At 48.9% G+C, this 20,951-nt stretch overlaps 1 long non-coding RNA gene across 1 annotated transcript; it reads right to left on the bottom strand.

The window, feature by feature from the left end:
- Positions 1 to 296: 296 nt before the first annotated feature.
- Positions 297 to 20,729, bottom strand: LOC134928876 (uncharacterized). The gene is made up of 4 exons (XR_010178092.1): positions 20,536 to 20,729; positions 7,852 to 8,156; positions 1,477 to 2,149; positions 297 to 687 (listed from the first exon to the last, which is right to left on the bottom strand). It is a non-coding gene; the product is annotated as an uncharacterized LOC134928876 (long non-coding RNA).
- Between the last annotated feature and the right edge of the window lie 222 nt (positions 20,730 to 20,951).

Raw genomic sequence — 20,951 nt, 5'->3', positions numbered from 1 at the left:
TTCTTGAGTACACCATCTGTTCAATAATATTTGAATACATTTTTACATTTTGCTAATTGTGGTGATTGAGACTGTGTTACCCAAAGTAAAGTCTAAAAGCCTTTCATGTCCATAATTTCAAATATGTATAATGTCTATGAAACCATATCCTCAGATATAAATATTATTTCAAAGAAGAGACGATTAAAAAAATGCTGAAACAACTTTTTATTTAACATTTTTAGATGTCCGAAATAGAAAATAAAACTCTTTATTTGTAACATTAGAAATACAAATATGAAATTTACACTTCTCATATTGAAAAAAAATAGTATTTGGGTTATTTTTTCAAAATAACTTTTTTCCCTAAAATATGAAACGGTTCTGTCATACTGAAGAACACAATTTGTTGATACAATGAGTTGAAATATCTAGACAGTTTGACATTTACTCACAATAACGGTCTCACACTATCTGATTTTTAAATCCGTTTCAACTAATTTTTAATATCACTCAATGCAAAATCTGTAATTTCTAAAAACAATTTAGAATTAAACAAACAAAATTTTAAATCAGTTTGGCAACAATATGTTGTAATGATTTGTGAACCTTAGAGAACCATAACAATGTGAAGACAACTTTTTAAATCCAATCAAGCCCTGCTACAGATTTTTAAATTCTGAACAGCTTGACAGTTCAATAAGTATCCTGGTGGAAAAAAATATAATAGTATGAGAACAAAACAAATAAACACATTTTTATGCAAATACACAAACAATATTACGTAATATCCTAATCTTCTTTTTCATGCAAAATCAGATGTATTAAGCTTCATCTATCTGCTTTATAATGTGTAGGGTCATGTCTGCTTGTTATGGCAATACCCTATATAAGCCTATAGGCTTCCTAGCAATTATTCTGGGAGGAAAAGGTGACCCGTGCACAGAGCCTCACACGGCGGCTTACACAGAATACCGGATTTGATAAGGGCAGCTCAGAAAAGCTGTCCATTGCAAAAATAAATGCTTATGTTAATGCATCTGTGTCACGTGTAAGTGTGGACACTGCTGGAATGGTTACACCAATAGTTCATCTTGGCTTCATCAATCAAAAAATTATTGTCAAACTACTCAGTATTGCCACTCAAAAAGGCAAACTTCAGGTTAAACAATGGTTCTAAAATCTTAAATGCAAATATATTACAGCACATGACCGTTGTATATAAAAAACTGGCCATTGCTAACACATTGTCCAATTTCAATATATTTAAAAAAATATTCCCTGCCACATTCCTAAAATCTACTACACCCAGCATCAGCACAGTGATTGACAGTAGCATTTTAAGTAATTAATATATAAATGGCTTGTCTAACTAAATTGTTCTCTAGAGGCATCCTATTTGAGCATTCATTGTACACGTGTATTAAATGCATTTCTAAAAACACAATAAGTACAAATATCACAATTTTTTAAATTATTTAATAAAATCCTACCTACTTTTTCTCAGTCATCCTCCTCATCCAAAAATTTTCTAGGCTTCTTAAACAAGCGTCTAGGGCTGGCTTGTTGCTGTGATTCCTCATTTTCAAGCGTCTTTGATGTTTGCTCTTCATGTCTTCCATTTGTTGAACCTGTAAAATCATCCGGATCACCATCACTTTGTAGAACCTCTTTTTGAATTTTATTTATCTCATGCATCTGTACATCTTCTTGTAAAATCATTTCTTTCATACTCAGATTTTCTGAAAATGTTTTCAAGACATTTTAGCAAGCATTCTTGGAAATCTGTGATCCTTTTCCCTATTTTCGAAATCAGAGATTGTAGATTCTGCAATTCCTTTTGGAGACTGCTAAATTCAGTGCTGACAACATTTTTTATTCACTTCCAACGCTGCATGGATCAGATATTGAATTTCATCTGATGTGGGTATTGCACTAGGCTTATTTACTTCCGACTTCAATAATTTTTTTTAAAGAAATTTGGTAGGTTCAGGGATATTTGTGTTTGGATGTTGGTCTTTTGAGGACCTATGGGCAATAGCATTGTATTCTTTCTCAGAATCAGAGGTATCAGGAATCTTGAGAGTATCTGCAATCATTTGAATAGAATTTTCAGATTCATCACAATCCCCAGTAGTATTGTTTACGGTTCCGATTTCTGTCTTTATTTCTGGTGGAAAAAATGGTTTAAAATTAACAGATGTAAAACATGTAAAAGTTGATAATCTGTGGGTCAACCCTTTCTTGCCCGACAGTTATTAGGTCAGCCCTGGAAGCGCAAGATTAAGTCAGACAGGTCGACCAGTAACCTATTTACACAACATTAGGGGCGGGATTTACTAAAGGGAAAATGCGGTAAAACCCCCGTTTTACCGCATTTTCATATGTACTAACCCCCGACCACCGCGTTTTCGCCCCATAGGGTATTGCCATCTTTTAATGGCGATACTCTATAGAAGCCTATGGGACTCTTACCGCCGCCGCCGGGTCCTGTCGCATCCCGCCGCCGCCCCGCGCTGCTCACGTCGACCCCCCCCTTCCCCTCGGCATACCTGAGAGGCTGCTGGTGCGGCCCCCCTCCTCCTCCCCGGCAGCACAGCCTTGTCTCCTTTACGGCTGCAGGGGGGAGGAGGAGGAGCCCGGGGACTCCCTGCGCACGTCACCTCCTGGGTCTGTGAGGTGACGGAGACCTCCGCCGACCCCTGCCAAACCCCGCAGACCACGCAGACATCATCGCGAGGGGCCTCCTATACCGCATTGCGATACTAATCGCATATGTTAGTACATATGCGATTAGTATCGCTACGTTAGTTGGCGAGGGGCGGCGATGTCTTATAGTACATAGGTTTGGATACAACAGCTACATTGGATGCCTGCATGTTTGGAAAATTTCAAGGGAAACGGATAATACTTATAACTTCAACTTTATGCACCGAAATGTGAATACCATTCTCCATGATGGAACACAGGTTGATCCCATGTTCTACCATCCTAACTAACAAACCTTTACATCTAAACACGGAACAAACCAGTTTATATCAAATTGGTGCTAGAACTTTGCTGAGGGGGGTCCTCAGAGATGGATGCTGTTCTTGCTAACTTCAGCAAGATCTGCGTCCAGCTACACACGCAGGTGTCTCAAATTCTCCACACTCGTCCCCTTTTTGCCCACTGCAACCCCCTTAATACAGGTCAACAATCCTTGCCCATACCCCAATAGCCAGCATGATCAATCGTGTTGTGGACACTTCCTGGAAGTTTGCCAGTGCGCATGCGTAGATCCACAAAATACATCTGCAGCGTGTAGACTTGCAGTTGCTTTAGGTTAGGTAAAGAAGGTATTTGTGAGGTGACATGCAACAAAAAAAAACTATATTTGTCAATGCAATATTTTAGTGGTATTAGTACAATTACATTTACACATAATAGATATTTGGTAAATTAAATTATTTAAAAAAAACAAAACCTTTTTTCCGTATTTTGACATTCAATTCTTTTTTAATTTTTTCTTCTTTTTTTGCGCTTCTGAAAAGATTTTACATTAGTTTCGTGTTTACACTCTGAAATCTTTAGGGACTTCTTGCATTTAATCCATTTTGTTTTACCAACTAAAAAAAAAAAAAAAAAATACTAAACATGCAAGGCAATATATTCAACATACAATTTGCATCACAATATAGCTTTGCACATTTAAAAAAAAAAATCTTACAAAATTATTACTACTGAAATGTAGATTATTAAAGTAAATAAAAAAACGACAAAAAACCACCAAAAAAAGGACATACACAACCAAGATGATAAACCTAGTATTCAGTGCAGTTGCACAATGATATAACCATTCTTAACACTTTAAACTGTAAACTTTTAAATTTCCATCCTAAACATCAATTAAACAATAATTACAAAATTGAATTACCTGACGAGGTTGACAATGAGGAAGGACGTTCTGTGTCAATGGCTTCTGAGATTCCCCTTACAGCAGTCAGTGATATTTTGTTCCTAAGCCTTTGTTCCCATTCACACAATTCGAAAAGTGGACCACCACCACCTGTTTTTTTTAGTGATGAGCGGGTTCGGTTTCTCGGAAACCGAACCCCCCCGAACTTCACCCATTTTACACGGGTCCGAGGCAGGTTCGAACCTTCCCGCCTTGCTCGGCTAACCCGAGCGCGCCCGAACGTCATCATCCCGCTGTCGGATTCTTGCGAGATTCGGATTCTATATAAGCAGCCGCGCGTCGCCGCCATTTTCACTCATGCATTGGAGATGATAGGGAGAGGACGTGGCTGGCGTCCTCTCCGTTTATTGTTGAACTTGATTGCTTTATTGCTTAATTGTGGGGAGGACTGGGGAGCAGCTGTTAGGAGGAGTACAGTGCAGAGTTTTGCTGATCAGTGACCACCAGTTTTATCCGTTCTCTGCCTGAAAAAAACGCTCCATATCTGTGCTCAGTGTGCTGCATAATATATCTGTGCTCACACTGCTTAATTGTGGGGACTGGGGATCAGCTGTATTATATAGCAGGAGTACAGTGCAGAGTTTTTCTGACAGTGACCACCAGTATACGTTGTCTGCCTGAAAAACACTCCATATCTGTGCTCAGTGTGCTGCTTTATTGTGGGGACTGGGGACCACCAGTATAATTAATATTATATAGGAGGAGTACAGTGCAGAGTTACCACCAGTATACTATATATAGCAGTACGATACGGAAGGCCACTGCTGTGCCTACCTCTGTGTCGTCATTAAGTATCCTGTCCATCTACATTCTATACCTGTGGTGCATTTTAGTTTTGCAGTTTGCCGACACAGTGACCACCAGTATACTATATATAGTAGTACGATACGGAAGGCCACTGCTGTGCCTACCTCTGTGTCGTCATTAATTATACTATCCATCCACATTCTATACCTGTGGTGCATTTTAGTTTTGCAGTTTTCCGACACAGTGACCACCAGTATACTATATATCCATCTACATTCTATACCTGTGGTGCATTTTAGTTTTGCAGTTTGCCGACACAGTGACCACCAGTATACTATATATAGCAGTACGATACGGAAGGCCACTGCTGTGCCTACCTCTGTGTCGTCATTAAGTATACTATCCATCTACATTCTATACCTGTGGTGCATTTTAGTTTTGCAGTTTTCCGACACAGTGACCACCAGTATACTATATATAGCAGTACGATACGGAAGGCCACTGCTGTGCCTTCCTCTGTGTCGTCATTAAGTATACTATCCATCTACATTCTATACCTGTGGTGCATTTTAGTTTTGCAGTTTTCCGACACAGTGACCACCAGTATACTATATATAGCAGTACGATACGGAAGGCCACTGCTGTGCCTACCTCTGTGTCGTCATTAAGTATACTATCCATCTACATTCTATACCTGTGGTGCATTTTAGTATTGCAGTTTGCCGACACAGTGACCACCAGTATACTATATATAGCAGTACGATACGGAAGGCCACTGCTGTGCCTACCTCTGTGTTGTCATTAAGTATACTATCCATCTACATTCTATACCTGTGGTGCATTTTAGTTTTGCAGTTTGCCGACACAGTGACCACCAGTATACTATATATAGCAGTACGATACGGAAGGCCACTGCTGTGCCTACCTCTGTGTCGTCATTAAGTATACTATCCATCTACATTCTATACCTGTGGTGCATTTTAGTTTTGCAGTTTTCCGACACAGTGACCACCAGTATACTATATATAGCAGTACGATACGGAAGGCCACTGCTGTGCCTTCCTCTGTGTCGTCATTAAGTATACTATCCATCTACATTCTATACCTGTGGTGCATTTTAGTTTTGCAGTTTTCCGACACAGTGACCACCAGTATACTATATATAGCAGTACGATACGGAAGGCCACTGCTGTGCCTACCTCTGTGTCGTCATTAAGTATACTATCCATCTACATTCTATACCTGTGGTGCATTTTAGTATTGCAGTTTGCCGACACAGTGACCACCAGTATACTATATATAGCAGTACGATACGGAAGGCCACTGCTGTGCCTACCTCTGTGTCATCATTAAGTATACTATCCATCTACATTCTATACCTGTGGTGCATTTTAGTTTTGCAGTTTGCCGACACAGTGACCACCAGTATACTATATATAGCAGTACGATACGGAAGGCCACTGCTGTGCCTACCTCTGTGTCATCATTAAGTATACTATCCATCTACATTCTATACATGCGGTGCATTTTAGTTGTGCGCAGTATATATAGTAGTAGGCCATTGCAATTGATACTGGCATATAATTCCACACATTAAAAAATGGAGAACAAAAATGTGGAGGGTAAAATAGGGAAAGATCAAGATCCACTTCCACCTCGTGCTGAAGCTGCTGCCACTAGTCATGGCCGAGACGATGAAATACCATCAACGTCGTCTGCCAAGGCCGATGCCCAATGTCATAGTAGAGAGCATGTAAAATCCAAAAAAACAAAAGTTCAGTAAAATGACCCAAAAATCTAAATTGAAAGCGTCTGATGAGAAGTGTAAACTTGCCAATATGCCATTTACGACACGGAGTGGCAAGGAACGGCTGAGGCCCTGGCCTATGTTCATGGATAGTGGTTCAGATTCACATGAGGATGGAAGCACTCATCCTCTCGCTAGAAAACTGCAGTGCCACTCCTAGATGGGCCAGGTGTTTGTGTCGGCCACTTGTGTCGCTTAGCTTAGTCACACAGCGACCTTGGTGCGCCTCTTTTTTTCTTTGCATCATGTGCTGTTTGGGGACAATTTTTTTGAAAGTGCCATCCTGCCTGACACTACAGTGCCACTCCTAGATGGGCCAGGTGTTTGTGTCGGCCACTTGTGTCGCTTAGCTTAGTCACACAGCGACCTTGGTGCGCCTCTTTTTTTCTTTGCATCATGTGCTGTTTGGGGACAATTTTTTTGAAGTGCCATCCTGCCTGACACTGCAGTGCCACTCCTAGATGGGCCAGGTGTTTGTGTCGGCCACTTGTGTCGCTTAGCTTAGTCACACAGCGACCTTGGTGCGCCTCTTTTTTTCTTTGCATCATGTGCTGTTCTGGGACAATTTTTTTGAAGTGCCATCCTGCCTGACACTGCAGTGCCACTCCTAGATGGGCCAGGTGTTTGTGTCGGTCACTTGTGTCGCTTAGCTTAGTCACACAGCGACCTTGGTGCGCCTCTTTTTTTCTTTGCATCATGTGCTGTTTGGGGACAATTTTTTTGAAGTGCCATCCTGCCTGACACTGCAGTGCCACTCCTAGATGGGCCAGGTGTTTGTGTCGGCCACTTGTGTCGCTTAGCTTAGTCACACAGCGACCTTGGTGCGCCTCTTTTTTTCTTTGCATCATGTGCTGTTCTGGGACAATTTTTTTGAAGTGCCATCCTGCCTGACACTGCAGTGCCACTCCTAGATGGGCCAGGTGTTTGTGTCGGTCACTTGTGTCGCTTAGCTTAGCCATCCAGAGACCTCGGTGCAAATTGTAGGACTAAAAATAATATTGTGAGGTGTGAGGTGTTCAGAATATACTGGAAATGAGTGGAAATTATGGTAATTGAGGTTAATAATACTATGGGATCAAAATGACCCCCAAATTCTATGATTTAAGCTGTTTTTGAGGGTTTTTTGAAAAAAACACCCGAATCCAAAACACACCCGAATCCGACAAAAAAAATACGGTGAGGTTTTGCCAAAACTCATCCGAATCCAAAACACGGCCGCGGAACCGAACCCAAAACCAAAACACAAAACCCGAAAAATGTCCGGTGCACATCACTAGTTTTTCTAGAGTGTAATTCCATCATGGACAGTTTCTTTTTGAAAGTAATCTTACAGTCAGAATAACGTTTCTTACAAACGTACGCAGAACGGGGAACTTTGCCAACCGAGGAAACCATTCTAGCAATTCTTTTCCAGATCTGCTCTTTTCTCTCAAATGTAGAATTTGAACCACCAAGCTTGCCAAATAAAATTTTGTAATAGCTAATAACTCCATCTATTAAGGACTCATTCTCTGTGGTGGTAAAGCGAGGTGCTCTTTTATTAATTGATTTTTTGGAATCTGAATCTTCATTATTATTAGAATCATCATCCTCTGAACTTTCTTTGGGTTGGTATTCACTCGAGTCATTGGAAACCATCTCATCTTGACTTGATATGTCCATCAACTATACGGGAAAAAAACAAGGGTGCATTATTTACAAACAATACATGCATAGTTGCCTACCCTCCCTCATTCTGCAGGAGACTCCCTGAAATAGCAGCAATCTTCCTCACTCCCTGAAAAGTCCATCAATCTCCCTCATTCTTGGGGGAAAAATAAATCAGAGATACATACATTCAAATGGGATCCTTGTGCCATTTCCCTGCATTGGTTATAAGGCACAATGGATCCCTATTGCCACTTACAGTATTTTACACAAACAAATAGATCTTACTAACTGTGGGGGTCATTTACATTTGGATGTAAGTCATTTTCATGACACGCCTCTCCGATGTAGTAGTACTCGCGCGCGCTGATAGGTGTTACTTTCACAATCTCCCTGAAATGCTTTTTCAAAAGTAGGCAAGTATGAATACATGTGGAGGGTGATTAATTAACCTAACCCACATAATTTCAAAGTCAGTATTCTATCCTCAAAGCAACCAAATTGTATAAATTTAAAGAATATGGACAGGACCACAGGTCCCAGCAATGTGTCAGTGAGGTGGAAGAGACCACAGGTCCCAGCAATTCATCAGTGGAGGGGAAGAGACCACAGGTCCCAGCAATGTGTCAGTGAGGGGGAAGAGACCACAGGTCCAAGCAATGTGTCAGTGAGGGGGAAGAAACCACAGGTCCCAGCAATGTGTCAGTAAGGAGGAAGAGACCACAGGTCCCAGCAATGTGTCAGTGAGGGGGAAGAGACCACAGGTCCCGGCAATGCGTCAGTGAGGGGGAAGAGACCACATGTCCCAGGTAGGCCTCAGTGAGGGGGAAGAGACCACAGGTCCCAGCAATGCGTCAGTGAGGGGGAAGAGACCACAGGTCCCAGCAATGTGTCAGTGAGGGGGAATAGACCACAAGTCCCAGGTAGGCCTCAGTGAGGGGGAAGAGACCACAGGACCTAGCAATGTGTCAGTGAGGGGGAATAGACCACAAGTCCCAGGTAGGCCTCAGTGAGGGGGAAGAGACCACAGGTCCCAGGTAGGCCTCAGTGAGGGAGAAGAGACCACAGGTCCCAGCAATGTGTCAGTGAGGGGGAAGAGACCACAGGTCCCAGCAATGCGTCAGTGGAGGGGAAGAGACCACAGGTCCCAGCAATGTGTCAGTGAGGGGGTATGGACCACAGGTCCCAGCAATGTGTCAGTGAGGGGGAAGAGACCACAGGTTCCAGCAATGCGTCAGTGGAGGGGAAGAGACCACAGGTCCCAGCAATGCATCAGTGAGGGGGAAGAGACCACAGATCCCAGCAATGCGTCAGTGAGGGGGAAGAGACCATAGGTCCCGGCAATGTGTCAGTGAGGGGGAAGAGACCACAGGTCCCAGCAATGTGTCAGTGAGGGGGAAGAGACCATAGGTCCCGGCAATGTGTCAGTGAGGGGGAAGAGACCACAGGTCCCAGCAATGTGTCAGTGAGGGGGAAGAGACCACAGGTCCCAGCAATGTGTCAGTGGAGCGGAAGAGACCACAGGTCCCAGCAATGTGTCAGTGAGGGGGAAGAGACCACAGGTCCCAGGTAGGCCTCAGTGTGGGGGAAGAGACCACAGGTCCCAGCAATGCGTCAGTGAGGGGGAAGAGACCACAGGTCCCAGCAATGTGTCAGTGAGGGGGAAGAGACCACAGGTCCCAGGTTGGCCTTAGTGAGGGGGAAGAGACCACAAGTCCCAGGTAGGCCTCAGTGAGGGAGAAGAGACCACAGGTCCCAGCAATGCATCAGTGGAGGGGAAGAGACCACAGATCCCAGCAATGTGTCAGTGAGGGGGAAGAGACCACAGGTCCCAGCAATGCATCAGTGGAGGGGAAGAGACCACAGATCCCAGCAATGTGTCAGTGAGGGGGAAGAGACCACAGGTCCCAGCAATGCGTCAGTGAGGGGGAAGAGACCACAGGTCCCAGCAATGTGTCAGTGAGGAAGAAGAGACCACAGGTCCCAGCAATGTGTCAGTGAGGGGGAAGAGACCACAGGTCCCAGCAATGTGTCAGTGAGGGAGAAGAGACCACAGGTCCCAGCAATGTGTCAGTGAGGGGGAAGAGACCACAGGTCCCAGCAATGCGTCAGTGGAGGGGAAGAGACCACAGGTCCCAGCAATGCGTCAGTGAGGGGGAAGAGACCACAGGTCCCAGCAATGTGTCAGTGAGGGAGAAGAGACCACAGGTCCCAGCAATGTGTCAGTGAGGGGGAAGAGGCCACAGGTCCCAGCAATGCGTCAGTGAGGGGGTATGGACCACAGGTCCCAGCAATGCGTCAGTGAGGGGGAAGAGACCACAGGTCCCAGCAATGTGTCAGTGAGGGGGAAGAGACCACAGGTCCCAGCAATGCGTCAGTGAGGGGGAAGAGGCAACAGGTCCCAGCAATGCGTCAGTGAGGGGAAAGAGACCACAGGTCCCAGCAATGCGTCAGTAAGGGGGAAGAGACCACAGGTCCCAGCAATGCATCAGTGGAGGGGAAGAGACCACAGGTCCCAGCAATGTGTCAGTGAGGGGGAAGAGACCACAGGTCCCAGCAATGTGTCAGTGAGGGGGAAGAGACCACAGGTCCCAGCAATGCGTCAGTGGAGGGGAAGAGACCACAGGTCCCAGCAATGTGTCAGTGGAGGCAGGGCCGGTACTAGGGTGTTCGGCGCCCCCCTGCAAACTATAAATTTGCGCCCTCCCATACTTTACAAAGGGACAGCGCCGCTGAATAAAAGGATGTGGTCCAGGGCATTTTCTAGCCAATTTGGCTCCCAGTGCGAGATTTCAAAATGTGCCCCCCCCCATTTACATAAAAAAAGCGCCCCCCCCCCGCCCCATAGCTATAAAAAGAAAAATCATGGGCGCGCTCCCGGCAAGGGGGCGTGGCCTCATTGATATGGGCGTGGTCTCATCTGATATCATCACGGCCACCACAGGGGAAAAAAAACAAACATCAAAAGTCCCCATTTTACACAGTGCGGCAGGCAAGAGTCCCCATTTTACACATTACACAGGCGAGAGTCCCCATTTTACACAGTGCGGCAGGCAAGTGTCCCCATTTCACACAGTACAGCAGGCAAGAGTCCCCATTTTACACATTACGCAGGCGAGAGTCCCCATTTTACACAGTACGGCAGGCAAGAGTATCCATTTTACACATTACGCAGGCAAGTGTCCCCATTTTACACAGTACGGCAGGCAAGTGTCCCCAATTTTCACATTACGCAGGCGAGAGTCCCCATTTTACACATTACTCAGGCGACAGTCCCCATTTTACACATTACGCAGGCAAGAGTCCCCATTTTACACAGTACGGCAGGCAAGTGTCCCCATTTTACACATGATGCAGGCGAGAGTCCCTATTTTACACATTACGCAGGCAAGAGTCCCCATTTTACACATTACAGCAGGTGAGAGTCCCCATTTTACACATTACAGCAGGCAAGTGCCCCCATTGTACACATTACGCAGGCGAGAGTCCCCAGTTTACACATTATACAGGCAAGTGTCCCTATTTTACACATTAAGCAGGCGAGAGTCCCCATTGTACACATTACGCAGGCACGTGTCCCCATTTTATACAGTACGGCAGGCAGGTGTCCCCATTTTATACAGTACGGCAGGCAAGTGTCAAGTTGGTAGGGAGGAAGGGAGAGGGAGGGGGAGAGAGAGAGACTACTTACATTTGAAGAGGATCTTCCTGCTCCTCTGTGGTACTGCGGTCTTCTGGTTCTGTGTAGCCCCACCCCCTTTTCGTCCGTGAAACTCCGCCCCCTTCGTCCGATCAGTTAGGGCAGGATGTACTCAGCTGCCTTCACTGCGCTCCCTTTGACATTCTCCATGGTAACAGTTCTCCTCCCCCAGCCAGCGCTGCCATATGCTCCCTGTTGTTTTGTCCCTGGGCTTCCCCTCGCTGGTATTACACTTGCTCCGCCGTGGCAACTCAGGTCTCAGCGTCGCTGATGCCACGCTCCCCCTTTGCTCTTTTCTTGTGCATACGCACATGCCACAGCTTGGGATGTCTGAGTGGCGCAGCGGAAAAGAGGTGGAGCAAGTGTAATTCCAGCGAGGGGAGGCCCAGGGAGAAAACAATGGGTAGCGTATGTTAGCGCCGCCTGGGGGAGGAGACTGTTACCGTAGAGAACGTCAAAGGGAGAGGAGGCTTTAATCTACCGGCGCCGCTGCCTGTCATACAGTGACAGGCACAGCAGCCGGCAGCAGGGGGGGACAGGACGGCGCAGCAGCGTGGATGCAGTGCAGGGAAAGCGCTTCTCCTCCCTGGCGCCTACCTGCACTGCATCCCTTTGCTGAGTGGGTAGTGCAGTGCCTGAGTGGAGGGGAAGAGACCACAGGTCCCAGCAATGCGTCAGTGAGGGGGAAGAGACCACAGGTCCCAGCAATGCATCAGTGGAGGGGAAGAGACCACAGATCCCAGCAATGTGTCAGTGAGGGGGAAGAGACCACAGGTCCCAGCAATGCATCAGTGGAGGGGAAGAGACCACAGATCCCAGCAATGTGTCAGTGAGGGGGAAGAGACCACAGGTCCCAGCAATGCGTCAGTGAGGGGGAAGAGACCACAGGTCCCAGCAATGTGTCAGTGAGGGAGAAGAGACCACAGGTCCCAGCAATGTGTCAGTGAGGGGGAAGAGACCACAGGTCCCAGCAATGTGTCAGTGAGGGAGAAGAGACCACAGGTCCCAGCAATGTGTCAGTGAGGGGGAAGAGACCACAGGTCCCAGCAATGCGTCAGTGGAGGGGAAGAGACCACAGGTCCCAGCAATGCGTCAGTGAGGGGGAAGAGACCACAGGTCCCAGCAATGTGTCAGTGAGGGAGAAGAGACCACAGGTCCCAGCAATGTGTCAGTGAGGGGGAAGAGGCCACAGGTCCCAGCAATGCGTCAGTGAGGGGGTATGGACCACAGGTCCCAGCAATGCGTCAGTGAGGGGGAAGAGACCACAGGTCCCAGCAATGTGTCAGTGAGGGGGAAGAGACCACAGGTCCCAGCAATGCGTCAGTGAGGGGGAAGAGGCAACAGGTCCCAGCAATGCGTCAGTGAGGGGAAAGAGACCACAGGTCCCAGCAATGCGTCAGTAAGGGGGAAGAGACCACAGGTCCCAGCAATGCATCAGTGGAGGGGAAGAGACCACAGGTCCCAGCAATGTGTCAGTGAGGGGGAAGAGACCACAGGTCCCAGCAATGTGTCAGTGAGGGGGAAGAGACCACAGGTCCCAGCAATGCGTCAGTGGAGGGGAAGAGACCACAGGTCCCAGCAATGTGTCAGTGGAGGCAGGGCCGGTACTAGGGTGTTCGGCGCCCCCCTGCAAACTATAAATTTGCGCCCTCCCATACTTTACAAAGGGACAGCGCCGCTGAATAAAAGGATGTGGTCCAGGGCATTTTCTAGCCAATTTGGCTCCCAGTGCGAGATTTCAAAATGTGCCCCCCCCCCCCCCCATTTACATAAAAAAAGTGCCCCCCCCCGCCCCATAGCTATAAAAAGAAAAATCATGGGCGCGCTCCCGGCAAGGGGGCGTGGCCTCATTGATATGGGCGTGGTCTCATCTGATATCATCACGGCCACCACAGGGGAAAAAAAACAAACATCAAAAGTCCCCATTTTACACAGTGCGGCAGGCAAGAATCCCCATTTTACACATTACACAGGCGAGAGTCCCCATTTTACACAGTGCGGCAGGCAAGTGTCCCCATTTCACACAGTACAGCAGGCAAGAGTCCCCATTTTACACATTACGCAGGCGAGAGTCCCCATTTTACACAGTACGGCAGGCAAGAGTATCCATTTTACACATTACGCAGGCAAGTGTCCCCAGTTTACACAGTACGGCAGGCAAGTGTCCCCAATTTTCACATTACACAGGCGAGAGTCCCCATTTTACACATTACTCAGGCGACAGTCCCCATTTTACACATTACGCAGGCAAGAGTCCCCATTTTACACAGTACGGCAGGCAAGTGTCCCCATTTTACACATGATGCAGGCGAGAGTCCCTATTTTACACATTACGCAGGCAAGAGTCCCCATTTTACACATTACAGCAGGTGAGAGTCCCCATTTTACACATTACAGCAGGCAAGTGCCCCCATTGTACACATTACGCAGGCGAGAGTCCCCAGTTTACACATTATACAGGCAAGTGTCCCTATTTTACACATTAAGCAGGCGAGAGTCCCCATTGTACACATTACGCAGGCACGTGTCCCCATTTTATACAGTACGGCAGGCAGGTGTCCCCATTTTATACAGTACGGCGGGCAAGTGTCAAGTTGGTAGGGAGGAAGGGAGAGGGAGGGGGAGAGAGAGAGACTACTTACATTTGAAGAGGATCTTCCTGCTCCTCTGTGGTACTGCGGTCTTCTGGTTCCGTGTAGCCCCACCCCCTTTTCGTCCGTGAAACTCCGCCCCCTTCGTCCGATCAGTTAGGGCAGGATGTACTCAGCTGCCTTCACTGCGCTCCCTTTGACATTCTCCATGGTAACAGTTCTCCTCCCCCAGCCAGCGCTGCCATATGCTCCCTGTTGTTTTGTCCCTGGGCTTCCCCTCGCTGGTATTACACTTGCTCCGCCGTGGCAACTCAGGTCTCAGCGTCGCTGATGCCACGCTCCCCCTTTGCTCTTTTCTTGTGCATACGCACATGCCACAGCTTGGGATGTCTGAGTGGCGCAGCGGAAAAGAGGTGGAGCAAGTGTAATTCCAGCGAGGGGAGGCCCAGGGAGAAAACAATGGGTAGCGTATGTTAGCGCCGCCTGGGGGAGGAGACTGTTACCGTAGAGAACGTCAAAGGGAGAGGAGGCTTTAATCTACCGGCGCCGCTGCCTGTCATACAGTGACAGGCACAGCAGCCGGCAGCAGGGGGGGACAGGACGGCGCAGCAGCGTGGATGCAGTGCAGGGAAAGCGCCTCTCCTCCCTGGCGCCTACCTGCACTGCATCCCTTTGCTGAGTGGGTAGTGCAGTGCCTGAGTGGAGGGGAATTGACCACAGGTCCCAGCAATGCGTCAGTGAGGGGGAAGAGACCACAGGTCCCAGCAATGCGTCAGTGGAGGGGAAGAGACCACAGGTCCCGGCAATGTGTCAGTGAGGGGGAAGAGACTACAGGTCCCAGCAATGTGTCAGTGAGGGGGAAGAGACCACAGGTCCCAGCAATGCGTCAGTGAGGGGGAAGAGACCACAGGTCCCAGCAATGCGTCAGTGAGGGGGAAGAGACCACAGGTCCCAGCAATGTGTCAATGAGGGGGAAGAGACCACAGGTCCCAGCAATGTGTCAGTGAGGGGGAAGAGACCACAGGTCCCAGCAATGCGTCAGTGAGGGGGAAGAGACCACAGGTCCCAGCAATGCGTCAGTGGAGGGGAAGAGCCTACAGGTCTTGGCAATGTGTCAATGAGGGGGAAGAGACCACAGGTCCCAGCAATGTGTCAGTGAGGGAGAAGAGACCACAGGTCCCGGCAATGCGTCAGTGAGGGGGAAGAGACCACAGGTCCCAGCAATGTGTCAGTGAGGGGGAAGAGACCACAGGTCCCAGCAATGTGTCAGTGAGGGGGAAGAGACCACAGGTCCCAGCAATGTGTCAATGAGGGGGAAGAGACCACAGGTCCCAGCAATGTGTCAGTGAGGGGGAAGAGACCACAGGTCCCAGCAATGTGTCAGTGAGGGGGAAGAGACCACAGGTCCCAGCAATGTGCCAGTGAGGGGGAAGAGACCACAGGTCCCAGCAATGCGTCAGTGAGGGGGAAGAGACCACAGGTCCCAGCAATGTGTCAGTAAGGGGGAAGAGACCACAGGTCCCAGCAATGTGTCAGTGAGGGGGAAGAGACCACAGATCCCAGCAATGCCTCAGTGAGGGAGAAGAGACCACAGGTCCCAGCAATGCGTCAGTGAGGGGGTATGGACCACAGATCCCAGCAATGCGTCAGTGGAGGGGAAGAGACCACAGGTCCCAGCAATGCGTCAGTGAGGGGTATGGACCACAGTTCCCAGCAATGCGTCAGTGAGGGGGAAGAGACCACAGGTTCCAGCAATGCGTCAGTGAGGGGTATGGACCACAGGTCCCAGCAATGCGTCAGTGAGGGGGAAGAGAATACAGGTCCCAGCAATGCGTCAGTAGAGAGGAAGAGACCACAGATCCCAGCAATGCGTCAGTGGAGGGGAAGAGACCACAGGTCCCAGCAATGCGTCAGTGAGGGGGAAGAGACCATAGGTCCCGGCAATGCGTCAGTGAGGGGGAAGAGACCATAGGTCCCAGCAATGTGTCAGTGAGGGGGTAGAGACCACAGGTCCCAGCAATGTGTCAGTGAGGGGGAAGAGACCACAGGTCCCAGCAATGCGTCAGTGAGGGGGTAGAGACCACAGGTCCCAGCAATGTGTCAGTGAGGGGGAAGAGACCACAGGTCCCAGCAATGTGTCAGTGAGGGGGAAGAGGTCACAGGTCCCAGCAATGTGTCAGTGAGGGGGTATGGACCACAGATCCCAGCAATGCGTCAGTGGAGGGGAAGAGACCACAGGTCCCAGCAATGCGTCAGTGAGGGGGAAGAGACCACAGGTCCCGGCAATGCGTCAGTGAGGGGGAAGAGACCACAGGTCCCAGCAATGCGTCAGTGAGGGGGTATGGACCATAGATCCCAGCAATGCGTCAGTGGAGGGGAAGAGACCACAGGTCCCAGCAATGCGTCAGTGGAGGGGAAGAGACCACAGGTCCCAGCAATGCATCAGTGAGGGGGTATGGACCACAGGTCCCAGCAATGTGTCAGTGAGGGGGAAGAGACCATAGGTCCCAGCAATGTGTCAGTGAGGGGGAAGAGACCACAGGTCCCAGCAATGCGTCAGTGAGGGGGAAGAGACCATAGGTCCCGGCAATGTGTCAGTGAGGAAGAAGAGACCACAGGTCCCAGCAATGCGTCAGTGAGGGGGAAGAGAACACAGGTCCCAGCAATGCATCAGTGGAGGCATAGCCGGTGCTAGGGTGTTCGGCGCCCCCCTGCAAACTATAAATTTGCGCCCTCCCATACTTTACAAAGGGACAGCGCCGCTGAATAAAAGGATGTGGTCCAGGGCTGTTTCTAGCCAATTTGGCTCCCAGTGCGAGATTTCAAAATGCACCCCCCCCTTTACATAAAAAAAAGCGCCCCCCCGCCCCATAGCTATAAAAAGAAAAAGCATGGTCACGCTCCCGGCAAGGGGGCGTGGCCTCATTGATATGGGCGTGGTCTCATCTGATATCATCACGGCCACCACAGGGGGAAAAAAACAAACATCAAAAGTCCCCATTTTACACAGTGCGGCAGGCAAGAGTCCCCATTTTACACAGTGCGGCAGGCAAGAGTCCCCATTTTACACATTACGCAGGCGAGAGTCCCCATTTTACACAGTGCGGCAGGCAAGTGTCCCCATTTTACACAGTACAGCAGGCAAGAGTCCCCATTTTACACATTACGCAGGCGAGAGTCCCCATTTTACACAGTACGGCAGGCAAGAGTATCCATTTTACACATTACGCAGGCAAGTGTCCCCATTTTATACAGTACGGCAGGCAAGTGTCCCCATTTTTCACATTACGCAGGCGAGAGTCCCCATTTAACACAGTACGGCAGGCAGGAGTCCCCATTTTACACATTACGCAGGCGAGAGTCCCCATTTTACACATTACTCAGGCAAGAGTCCCCATTTTACACAGTACGGCAGGCAAGTGTCCCCATTTTACACATGATACAGGCGAGAGTCCCCATTTTACACATTACGCAGGCAAGAGTCCCCATTTTACACATTACAGCAGGTGAGAGTCCCCATTTTACACATTACAGCAGGCAAGTGCCCCCATTGTACACTTTACGCAGGCGAGAGTCCCCAGTTTACACATTACACAGGCAAGTGTCCCTATTTTACACATTAAGCAGGCGAGAGTCCCCAATGTACACATTACGCAGGCACGTGTCCCCATTTTATACAGTACGGCAGGCAGGTGTCCCCATTTTATACAGTACGGCAGGCAAGTGTTAAGTAGGTAGGGAGGAAGGGAGAGGGAGGGGGAGAGAGAGAGAGACTACTTACATTTGAAGAGGATCTTCCTGCTCCTCTGTGGTACTGCAGTCTTCTGGTTCCGTGTAGCCCCACCCCCTTTTCGTCCGTGAAACTCCGCCCCCTTCGTCCGATCAGTTAGGGCAGGATGTACTCAGCTGCCTTCACTGCGCTCCCTTTGACATTCTCCATGGTAACAGTTCTCCTCCCCCAGCCAGCGCTGCCATATGCTCTCTGTTATTTTGTCCCTGGGCTTCCCCTCGCTGGTATTACACTTGCTCCGCCGTGGCAACTCAGGTCTCAGCGTCGCTGATGCCACGCTCCCCCTTTGCTCTTTTCTTGTGCATACGCACATGCCACAGCTTGGGATGTCTGAGTGGCGCAGCGGAAAAGAGGCGGAGAAAGTGTAATTCCAGCGAGGGGAGGCCCAGGGAGAAAACAATGGGTAGCGTATGTTAGCGCCGCCTGGGGGAGGAGACTGTTACCGTAGAGAACGTCAAAGGGAGAGGAGGCTTTAATCAACTGATGCTGCTGCCTGTCATACAGTGACAGGCACAGCAGCCGGCAGCAGCGGGGATGCAGTGCAGGGAAAGCGCCTCTCCTCCCTGGCGCCTACCTGCACTGCATCCCTTTGCTGAGCGGGTAGCGCATGGCCTGAGTGGAGGGGAAGAGACCACAGGTCCCAGCAATGTGTCAGTGAGGGGGAAGAGACCACAGGTCCCAGCAATGCGTCAGTGGAGGGGAAGAGACCACAGGTCCCGGCAATGTGTCAGTGAGGGGGAAGAGACCACAGGTCCCAGTAATGCGTCAGTGGAGGGGAAGAGACCACAGGTCCCAGCAATGCGTCAGTGAGGGGGAAGAGACTACAGGTCCCAGCAATGTGTCAGTGAGGGGGAAGAGACCACAGGTCCCGGCAATGCGTCAGTGAGGGGGAAGAGACCACAGGTCCCAGCAATGCGTCAGTGAGGGGGAAGAGACCACAGGTCCCAGCAATGTGTCAGTGAGGGGGAAGAGACCAAAAGGTCTCAGCAATGTGTCAGTGAGGGGGAAGAGACCACAGGTCCCGGCAATGCGTCAGTGAGGGGGAAGAGACCACAGGTCCCGGCAATGCGTCAGTGAGGGGGAAGAGACCACAGGTCCCAGCAATGTGTCAGTGAGGGGGAAGAGACCACAGGTCCCAGCAATGTGTCAGTGGAGGGGAAGAGACCACAGGTCCCAGCAACGTGTCAGTGAGGGGGAAGAGACCACAGGTCCCAGCAATGTGTCAGTGGAGGGGAAGAGACCACAGGTCCCAGCAATGCGTCAGTGAGGGGGAAGAGATCATAGGTCCCAGCAATGTGTCAGTGAAGGGGAAGAGACCACAGGTCCCAGCAATGCGTTAGTGAGGGGGAAGAGAACACAGGTCCCAGCAATGCGTCAGAGGAGGCAGGGCCGGTGCTAGGGTGTTCGGCGCCCCCCTGCAAACTATAAATTTGCGCCCTCCCATACTTTACAAAGGGACAGCGCCGCTGAATAAAAGGATGTGGTCCAGGGCTGTTTCTAGCCAATTTGGCTCCCAGTGCGAGATTTCAAAACGCGCCCCCCTCCATTTATATAAAAAAAAAGTGCCCCCCCCCATAGCTATAAAAAGAAAAAGCATGGGCGCGCTCCCGGCAAGGGTGTGTGGCCTCATTGATATGGGCGTGGTCTCATCTGATATCATCACGGCCACCACAGGAAAAAACAAACAAACATCAAAAGTCCCCATTTTACACAGTGCGGCAGGCAAGAGTCCCCTTTTTACACAGTGCGGCAGGCAAGAGTCCCCATTTTACACATTACGCTGGCGAGAGTCCCCATTTTACACAGTGCGGCAGGCAAGTGTCCCCATTTTACACAGTACAGCAGGCAAGAGTCCCCATTTTACACAGTACGGCATGCAAGAGTTTTGTAGAGAACCCAGAAGGTACGCTGGTCCTTAGGGATGTAAACCAGTACCCTGAAAGAAAGTGTCCTATTTGTGAGAGATGTGTCCCGGAGGGCAGTGAAACATTTCCATTTTGTGGTAGCTGGGTAGACCCAAACTCAGGGCCATGTGAATCACAATATGTTAAAAAAGGGGGAAATGTAAAATCACAAGTTCCGTGGATGTTAAAGAGATTGTGGGATTTCAATAATAGTCCTGATAAAAATCCAAAAGCAGTACCTGGTGATAAATACCACGTACTGCCTATCAGAGTTAATAGCCACCCTAATCCCAGACATACAGCTGACAGGTTACCTGGGGCTGATGGTTATATTGCAGAATATGTGGAGCAGGAACAATACATACCCTGGCTCCCTTCATACAGTAGGTTATGCGTACTGTAAATGACTTACCAGATATCAGGAAAAGTCCAGCTGAATTTGAAAAGAAGATTAAACAAGCTACTGTTGTGTATAGACCATGTTGGGTTGACTTAGACCAGATTCTTAAAGCCTCCATAGGAATAGGTGAATATAATAAAATTTTAGCTATAACCACCCAAGCTGCAGATGGTGATAGAGGGGAAATTAAGGCAGCTCCCTCTGAAGCTAACCGTTATACTCTAGCTTCAGGCTTGCAACTGTTATATAGAGTACAAGTCAGGTGTGCGCAGATCAGAGACACTGCCCCAGCTGAACCTGATCTGGTACAAAAAATCCTCAGCATAAGGGAATACTATGACAAATTGTCAGTTAAACAAGAAAATTAAGGATTTCCCTTTGCAGAGGCTAACAACGCCAGACTGTTCAAGACCAGGTTCCTTAATGGA

This window comes from Pseudophryne corroboree, chromosome 5 (assembly GCF_028390025.1).
Source record: "Pseudophryne corroboree isolate aPseCor3 chromosome 5, aPseCor3.hap2, whole genome shotgun sequence".
Classification (NCBI taxonomy): domain Eukaryota; kingdom Metazoa; phylum Chordata; class Amphibia; order Anura; family Myobatrachidae; genus Pseudophryne; species Pseudophryne corroboree.
The sequence above is the reverse complement of the archived record's forward strand: the minus strand, read 5'-3'. Positions and strand labels throughout refer to the sequence as shown.